Source organism: Phyllostomus discolor, chromosome 2 (assembly GCF_004126475.2).
Source record: "Phyllostomus discolor isolate MPI-MPIP mPhyDis1 chromosome 2, mPhyDis1.pri.v3, whole genome shotgun sequence".
Taxonomy (NCBI): domain Eukaryota; kingdom Metazoa; phylum Chordata; class Mammalia; order Chiroptera; family Phyllostomidae; genus Phyllostomus; species Phyllostomus discolor.
The window spans coordinates 155,623,136-155,629,135 of NC_040904.2; positions in this window are offsets into that span (position 1 = coordinate 155,623,136).

Genomic DNA, 6,000 nt, shown 5'->3' on the forward strand with positions numbered 1-6,000 from the left:
ATAATCTTCTGTGTACTACTTTGTTATCTGATTCTAAATATTTCATTATTTCTCTAATGATTTCTTCTTTAACTCAAAGTTCTACATTATTATGTTTTTTTCTGTTTGTTTAGTTTTTAGCTTTCAAACTTGTAGAATTTTATTAATGATTCTTTTGTCTCCCTATTTTTTCCTAGGTTCTTCAGATTTACATGCTTAACTTCTCACCTTGCAATAATCCCCCAGTTTCAGGTAGAAATATGAAGTCTTCAGTCTTGTTCATCATAATATTGTCTCACCCCAACACCCTCTCTACCTGCATTCTTTACCATTCTTCTCTCCTCTGCCCCCACAGAAAACATACCCACACAAAGGTACACATCAGGATAGTGCTCTCTATCAAAAAAAAAAAAAAGACCTGGTGGGGCAGAGTAGGGAAATAGAATGAGGAAGATGTATCTGAAGGAAGGAAAAGAAAAGGATTTGTCTTCCTTTGCAGCTCAGTGACTCCTGTCTGCAGATTTTTATTTGGAGCAGATCCATTCTGAGTGTGGTTCTCAACCCCAGCTACACATTACAATCATCTGTAGATTCAAACACTTCCCAGGTGCTTCTGATGTGCAGCCAGGGTTGAGAATCTCTTGCCCTGTGGCACCCCAAATATGCCCTATCTTAACCTTTAGTGTGCTGTATGGATAGGAGCTTTAGAAATTCCAAATTGGTTTCAACTGTTACAGACTGAGCACCACTATTGGCAACACTGCCTTTTGGAGTTTAAGGAATCAGATAAGGTTGAGACACACAAGGTAAAAGTAAACAAGTGCAAACTTCAAAAGACAGCTGTTTACCAAAGTCACTTAGATAATAAAACCATGTCATAACAATTCATGGTAGGGAAGTTTATAAGAAGGGGCAAAAATCCCAGTTAGGTAAGAAACTGAGTAGTGTTTAAACCTGCTGTTGGATGTAGATCATCATCAGAAAACTGCATTAGCATGCAATATATTTTACTCTCCATGGCAAGTAAACACACATGGTCATAATAAATGCATATATTTTAGTATAGAACAAAAATATTAATCTCTTTGACTACTTAATTTTCATATCTACAAAATTACTCTCTTGTATAAGGTGTTTTAAATATTACTAAGGATGTCTGGTGAATTGTTTTTAATTTACAGATAATCCATTCAGCAGTTCGGTCTGGGATAATGAGGGCTGCTATGTGAAGAAATATTCTTTACCTTGTGTCAGAATGGATTGCCTAACATTGCCTCCAAAAACGTGATGTAAAAAAGCAACACTCAAGTTTCTCAAAATATTTGTCTTAGTAGTTAGGAAAGAATCAGCCTGGACAAAAGTAAGTGGTTGCCTTCTAGATCTAGAAATTCATTTTGAGCTTTCTTAGTAAAGAGTCAGCAAACACCTATTATAGGCTTACTGTATATGAGTTCCCATGCTAGAAACTACAGGCCAGGCATTAAGCAGCTTAAAATCCCTACTGTTCCTCCAATATCAATATAAATGTGTTGGTAAACTTTTTTATCTTGTTGGATTAACGCAGCCTTTTAGGTAAATTTTCTGTTAATTTATGGTTCAAATTTCCTAACAAGGATCTTTCTATCCTCTCAGAGAATCCCTTGATCTGTGGATATTGTCCTGAGCCATGACCAGTGCACTAAGAAAGACCAGTGTACTAAGAAAAAGCAATAATGTATTTAGAAAAAATTCAGAGATCCTGTATTTCATGAGTATCCTTAATCCATAAATACCTCTTTAAATAATTTATTAGAGTTGACATGCAGAAGCACAACCAGTGGAGTCCATATAAAAGGCCAGCATTGAATAGGTGCTCATTAAACATTTGTTGAGTCAATGAACAGTAAAAGGAAGTGAAAAACTGGGAGCTGAAAGGGAAGTATTCACTTAGAATATCCTAGACTTGCCCAAAATCAGTTAAACTTAAATGGAACATGCTAAGGTTGATGGATACAAAACAGCTGCCAAGGTTTTAGAACTTTCAAGAGGAGAATAACTGTTGTTATGATTTCAAAACAACCATTTTAAACATAAAACTTGGATAAGTTTTTTTCCCACTTTTTTCAACCATTAAGCTAAATTAGCTATATTTTTATGCCAAAAGAAAGTGTTTTAGAAGAGCTATAACTAAAAGAAACACAATCAATTTTATTTCTAAATAAGTATAAAACTATCCCACAAAGTCATTATTTCTTGTTCAGAATTCTAACTAGAAAGCTCTCTTTTCCTGCAACAACACTACACTCTCAACTCTCCTCTCACACTTGTTCCTCATCTCAGGCCTTTACTTAGAATTCATAGAAAGCATAATTACCATTTTTATTATTACTATGTCACTCACTGTCTTTACTTTATATTTACAAAGTGCTTATTACCCATTCCATACATTTTCAAAGTTGCTTGTCTTGCAAAGTATATTCTCTAATTGCATTTAGTGTATACACCTAGTTTCTCTTAATTAGCAGAGAAATTTTTGAAAACAGGACTTTATACTCTTTTAAACAACCCCCTAGTGTCAAGCACAGGGGACCCTAAATAAAAGTTGATGAATCGACTAAACAAATGACAACATAGCAGGAAGTGTGACATTCTTTATGCGAGAATGACGCAACTGAAACCATTTTTAGAGAGGAAGCACTAATGAGACTAATGACATAACCAGAGTTAAGATGCTTGGGCCTGTGCTTTTATTATGCAAAACCAAAATGTTCAGTGATCAATGTGAAATTTCCTCTTCAGATATATACCAAAATAAACTATGAACACACATCAACTCCTTCACAGGCATTCCTTGATTTGGGTTGTTTTGGTTAGTTATTATTGCATAAAATGAATTGCTTTAAACAACAATTTTATTTTGCTCACAATCATCTGGGCTAGGAATACTGGAAAGGCTCATCAGTAGCTTGTCCCCGATCCATGTGGTGTGGTCAGGTCTGCAGGAGCTAAGTGATCCCACATACAAGGTGGTCTCTCCCCTCACAGGTTTGGCGCCTTGGTGCTCCTCAGCCCATCTTCCTCTCTACGTGGAATCTCACCCCCTAGGGTCTCTTCAGCTCACAGTATGGTGGTCTCAGTGTAGTCATATCTCTTACAGAGCATCTGGCCTTCAACCATGTTCCAAGAAAGAGGAAGGGGAGATTGCCAGTCTCTTCAGGTCAGGGCCTGAAACTTAAGAGAATCACTTCTGGGTTTTTTGTTTATTTGTTTGTTTGTTTGTTTGTTTTTTGGTTGAAACAGTCATGGAGTTTGCTTGATTCAAGAAAAAGGAACCTCTCTTCTCAATGAAAGTAAAATAATCTGACACACGAGTTTACCATCTTCCTATAAAATTAGGCTTCTGTGTTAAAACTGTCAACTTGGTTTATCTCAAACATATGAGCTTCTGGACACATTTGGAGCTTATGCCCAAATGAACGGTCATATTCAGGTTAAACAAATTTTCTGGGCTAATCTGTAAAACTTTTCTAGAACTTCTTTGAAGTAGGTAAGACCAAGAGCTGCTGCTTCTCCATTGTCCCAGACTACTCCCCATGCATCAGTCTTTCCTGTGTCTTAATGTTACATAAGCTGGAATTCCTGGTTCTTCATGGAAGAACATCAGAGATCCAGAATTCTCTGAAATTGCAAAAACAAAACTTGGTGCAGATGCATTTTTTTCAAGCAAAGAACTATTGATTTAATCAACTTCTTTGAGCATTTTTCATTCCCTGCAAGTGATTAAGAACCACTTGGCAAAGTGTCACAGGTTTGATTCCCAGTCAGGGTACATGCCTGGGTTGCAGGCCATGACCCTCAGCAACCACACATTGATGTTTCTCTCTCTCTCTCTTTCTCCCTCCCTTCCCTCTCTAAAAATAAATAAATAAAATCTTTAAAAAAAAAGAACCACTTGGCTAAAGGATTCTATGCTCAATTTTTCCTCTTTAACTTTCTGTTTTTGAAATATACTCATAGTCAGTTGAAGGTGACAGGATATATTCATAATCCTCTATCAAGACCAGCATAGCTAAGGTATAATGCATACCAGATGTGAATTGGATGTGATGTGGCTTACTGAACACTAATTGTATAATTCTCACTCACAAATTGCTGAAACTTCAAATAAACATTCAACAGTAGAATATTCAACATTCAATAGAGGTGTGGGTAATTTCCAGAAACATTTATTGGCTGTTAGTAAGACAAAATATTCATAAAGTTGGAATTTCTTTCATCGAATTTAATTAACTAACATAGTAAGCATCACCATGAATTATTTTGAAAAAAGAAGTGAAGTTAGTGCCTCTTTCCTCTCTTCATTTATTCAAAGGTCGTCTGGATAAAATTCAGCCATCTGTGGTAACTCTGAGATGAACAGGTAGGTTTTAATTTGTGATATGAACACCTGTTTTGTTTGCCATCTTAGTATCTGCTCCCTGTTTTCTGGAAACAGGACTATTATCTACTAGGAGGATCCATTTCACGTAGTTCACATAAGGCTGTTTTCATCCATTTCCATGCCCACAGAGCCAGATATGTAACCAGGCAAAGCTAATCACAGAACTCCATTCTACTGTCTACTATGATTGGTCTAAGGACAGGTATATAATCCAGCCTGAACAAAACTCTCCCTGAGAAGTTTCTGTTAGGTGTAGTAAGAAATATACTCTCTTTTCAATGATGTTGCCAAGATACAAGGACATGAATCTTGGCCTTCAAAGACCATTTTGACTGAAACATGAAGATAGTCTTAAAAAAATCAAGAGGGAGATGGAGTTCTGGTGACATTGTATACCCCTTGGATCCAGCCTTGCATGAAGCTTCATGCCTCTGCATCTCTCAGTTTTTTGCTGAAGCAAGTTATTGTTGAGTTTCTGCCCTTGGACAGATGAGCACTTACTAACACAATAGGACCTCTAAAAAATTCCATTATTGAATTGGATGAGACTTCATGAGATTTAGACTCGGTATAAACCCTGTTTACACTTACTCATCTAAAACACAAAACCTCACTGATGATTTATTTTTATAGGACTCCAAAAAAACCCATATGTAATGTCACAGAATTATAAAATGTAGTAAGTGAAAGGGAATGTGGTAGTCATTAATTGTTGCTAATTCCTTTGGAAGAAAGAAAGAAAGACTCACTTGCATTTGTGAACTAGACTTGCTAGATCCTCTCTATCTTGTTTCCCTTCCTTGGCACAAAAAAGGACCACATTTCTCAGCCTTCCTTACAATTATGTTAAGATTGCGGGATTAATTCTGTAATGTGGTTAAAAGTCATGTATGCCACTTCCAGATCAGGCCCCTAAAATTTTTTGAAATTCTTGGCTTATTATATCCTGCCTTCCTAACCTACTATCCACTTCAGAATGAGTCTGGAAGTGGAAGATTCCAGAGCCCCCTTGATAGAAGAAGCCTGGACCTCCATGTCACTACTTGGAGAAAAGCACCCAATGTGCAGTGGACTTTGCATGAACGAGATATACATTTTTGTGGAAAGCCACTGAGATGTCAGAGTTTTTGTGTTATCATAAGACTTAATCTATTCTACTCTAAATCATTTCTTAGTTTCAAGAGTGTTGTTGTTGTTTGTTGTTGTTGTGGAGATTTTGAATGAGGAGCAAAGCAGAAATGAAACTAAAAAAAGCATATGTCCATAGAGGTTAAGATGATGCACATATGATAATGAATATAGAGAAGAGAAAGAGAAGAAAGGTTTCATGGCAAAGTATACGGGCCTGATAAAAGGAAAATTCAAGAGTAGCTAAGAATGTACCAATTTGGGAGAAGGGGAAAGGTTCTTACAGAGTTTAAATTAGACTTCTTAATTTTTCTTTAAGGTACAGCAAAATTAGAATTTCTTTTTAACCAATTTTGACTGATGGTCTAAGCTTTTTTGAAAATAGTCCCATGCAAGTTCTCTGTTTCTTCCTGGTTTAGTCTTGGAAGGTTGTTACTAAAAATTTATTCATTTCTTTTATTATCAAATTTGCT